Raw genomic sequence first — 3,840 nt, 5'->3', positions numbered from 1 at the left:
AATAAATCGGCATTAAATGCCCATTCCTTGGTGGAGCATCTATAACACCCTTTTCCATGCTCAGGGGATGGGGAGAATAAGGGGTGGAATGAGGAAGAGCTGGAGGATGGGTGGGGGAGCAGGGTGGAATATTGACTTCCAGGCATAGCAGGACTGTGGCCTGTTTAAACTCACAGCGGCTGTAATCACCCCCAATAGATCTCCAAAGGACCAGGACTGTCAACACCCCGTCACGAATGGGGTACAGGCTCACAGGGTCCCACTCTGAGGATTTATATGAAGACAACCGCTGATAGGGGACAGGGAGATGTTTTCTTCAGTGGTACAGCCACTGATAAAGTGTCCATCTCTTGTAAACAAACCCACTCCATGTATTACTGTAAGACACCCTAAAGATACTCCATGGGACACACACACACACAATACACATATACATACACACACAGACAACACACACATAGACAAACACAGACACACACACAGACAGGAAAGTACAAAGGAGGAGTGTAGTGGGAAAAGGGAGAGATTGAGATGAGAAGGAATGGGAAGGAGTTTAAAGAGGTAAGAGGAAGAGATAAAAACATTATATTTTGTATTACTAATTATTTACATCATATTATATATAAATATGTTATTATATACATGTATGTATCTATAAAAGGCAGAGATCGAAATATAGTATGCACATGTATGAAAGCACCATAATGAAACTTATGTATAATTAATATATGATAACCATTGAAAAAGAGATTTTGTTTTCTTTCACAAGTCTTTAACGGTTAGAGATGAAAAAGAAAGTGGTAAAGCCTGGACGTTTCATTCAACTGTCATTTTAGAAATTGCCCAAGGTCACTTTACAAATATAGGGAAGGAAGCCTCTTGGCTTTAGGAGGCTGAGACAGCTCAGCAACCTGAGGCCGAATTCAGGGTCAGCGGTCACCCCAGTCCTCCAGCATTTGAAAGGTGGTGCCTGCAGAAGCAGGAAATGCTGCAACTGTGTGAAACCCGCTGATAGAAGAAAAAGAGCCATACGACGGCAAAATGGCCACAGAAGCCGCATCCTCATTTTAACAAAACAAGGTCCATCTGAGGAATGTGGTGTTTGTTGTGGAAGACAGTAACAATCCTACATGCTGCTTTTGTTACTGACAGAAAAATACAAAGATAAAACATCAGGGAATTAAAGGACTAGTCTTTAAGAACCAGGAAGCACATGAACACTTATAAAAGATGCGTGATAATCAAAGAGCCTGGGGCCTGGGGTGGCTCTGTGGGTAGAGTGTTTATCGTGCGCACCGGAGGGTCTGAGATTGTTATGTGGACAGTTTTTATATTTCCCCTAAAGTTTTGCTTTCACATTTTATTTATTAATTAATATATTTTAACTAATTATGGTGTAGGTATCTGTTTATTTGAGTAATTAATTTTGCTACTTCTACGTTCTGATATGCCAAGATAATTTAATTGCCTTGAGGTCTTCGCCTGTGACGCTCGAGTCCATGGGGCTGCACTGAGGAACTCTTGAAAAGAACTTACACCCCATGGCCAACCAAGTGGTCCTGGGAGAGCCGTCATTTAAAGAGATATTCCCCACCCCCTTCCGCAGTTCTTTTCCTGTCTAGCTCATGTTTTTCAAAATTCCCGGAAGGGATTAGTGACCAGTTACATTTTATCAGGTTCACTCAAGTGCAACTTTTGAAACAGAAGGAAGAAACAAGCTTTTCCTAGAAAAGCTCAAATGTAATTGAGAGATCTTTCCTTAAACATTCAACCCCGAGAATAGAAGTAGGAGTTCTGCTTTCTACCACTAGATGGCAGTGTTTCTCTGCACACAAACTGGGCGCTCAGGCTCCGTGACCAGGTGGTGGCCTCCCTAGAAGGCAGCTGCTTCCACTCAAGAAGCCAAGTGAGAAACTGTGCAGCTCCTCTTTATCTGGAAGTTGCCCCCCCCCCCAACCTCCAGACTGAGGTAGAGGCAGGGAAGCCGAGGGTTTGGTCCTAAATGGGCGCTAAGATTTTAAGCAGGGAACCGCAGTGGCCGGCCCTGGAAGCAGGTGCCCCTGCAGAGGGAGAGTCCCTTGCTAACTCTTTCCGGTGGTGGTGCACGTGCATTGCCGCTTCCGGTGCGGTGCGGTGCGAGCCAGACTCAGCGAGCACGTGCACCTCACAGGAGGCTTACTGCCGTGTCGCCTCTCCCTTAAACACACAAGCAGGTGCGAGGAAAAAGCGAACTTTGCAGAGCATCCCTTTCATATGGCAACCTTCATTTCTCAGCATCTGTGGAGACTGAGCGTGCGAGGGATCTTACTGTGTACACAGAGGCCTTTGGTGGGTGCTGGAGAAGTGCTGCTCCATTGCTGGATCACACACACCACACACACACACCACACACATACACACACACACACACACTCACACACACACACACCCCACACGCACGCACACACACACACACACACCCCACACACACCCCACGCATGCACGCACGCACACACATACACACCACACTCACACACACACACACACACACACACACACACACACACACACACACACACAGAGCCAAGGTCTCCCTGTGTAGCCCTGGCTGGCCTGGAACTCCACCATGTAGACCAGGCTGGCCTTGAACTTACAGAGATCTTCTTGCCTCTGCTTCCCAAGTTCTGGGACTAACGGTGTACCCCACCATGTCCAATCAGTGTGTAACCATCCTCAGCACAACAAAAATGACACTGCCAACCTGTATATGAAGGGCTGTGTTCCCTCCACCCTTTTGTGTCTGTTGCCAGGGATCGAGCCCAGGACCTCCCAAGCGCTCTACCACTGAGCTATCTCTAGGCCTCGTTTTTAAAAAGTATACTTTTTTATGTGGTTGTTAGTTTTATGAATTAATTCACAACATCACTGCCTATTTTATTACTTTATTGTTCTGATAACCTATGGTTATTAGACATACATGAAGAAAAAATAAAATCTCCCCCAGTTCCTTTCCCAGATACAACCTCTGCACTGACTTTGTTCTCAAGATGAAGAAAGAGTCATAATTTTAATTATCAGGAGCATTTTCCCTTCATCAGTAAATAAATGTCTTCATTTAACCTCTGGGGTGAGATTGCCTGATTTGCCTTCTGTATCTAATATTGAACTTGGTTCTTTTGTTTGTTTTATAAAACAGTCTTCCTGTTTGGCCAGTCTGGCTTCAAATTCCTGATCCTCCTACCTCGGCTGCTCAAGAGCTTGCTTCTTTTATCTGTACAGCAGAAGTGATGTAATAAAAAGCCCTGGCCCCACACAGGCTTGGTTGAGAGATAATGTCTACTGTGTGTCTGCTGCAATACCAAGCACATAGAAACTCCCTCGGAGATGTGGCTCTGTGGTGAAACCATGCTCTCTCTGCATTTGATAGACTCGGGGGTCAATCCCCAGCATGGCAAAGAGGAAAGAGCCCAGCAAATATTAGTTTGTATATTGTCAATTAATTTTATATTGCCATCTTACCAGTCAAACTCTTTCACCCACTGTGAAATTATTCATTGTTACAAAATTTGGAAAAATACGAAGAAATATAAACTAAGAACGCAGAGATGGAGAGATGGCTGTGTGGATAAAGGAATATTGTGCAGGTATGAGGGCTTGGATTCAGATTCCCAGCACCCACGTCAAAGCCCTGAGGAGCAGAGACAGGAGGGCCCAGCTGGGTAACCAACATGATGACCTTGGGGTTCAGTGTTAGGCCTTGTCCCCAAAAATGATGTGAAGAAGCACTTAGGGAAAGACATTCTGGTATCAACCTCTGACCAAAATAAATGAACACATTAAATAATAACCTAAAAAGCCAAG

This window comes from Cricetulus griseus, chromosome 4, assembly GCF_003668045.3.
Source record: "Cricetulus griseus strain 17A/GY chromosome 4, alternate assembly CriGri-PICRH-1.0, whole genome shotgun sequence".
Classification (NCBI taxonomy): domain Eukaryota; kingdom Metazoa; phylum Chordata; class Mammalia; order Rodentia; family Cricetidae; genus Cricetulus; species Cricetulus griseus.
This window is presented reverse-complemented; position numbering follows the sequence as displayed.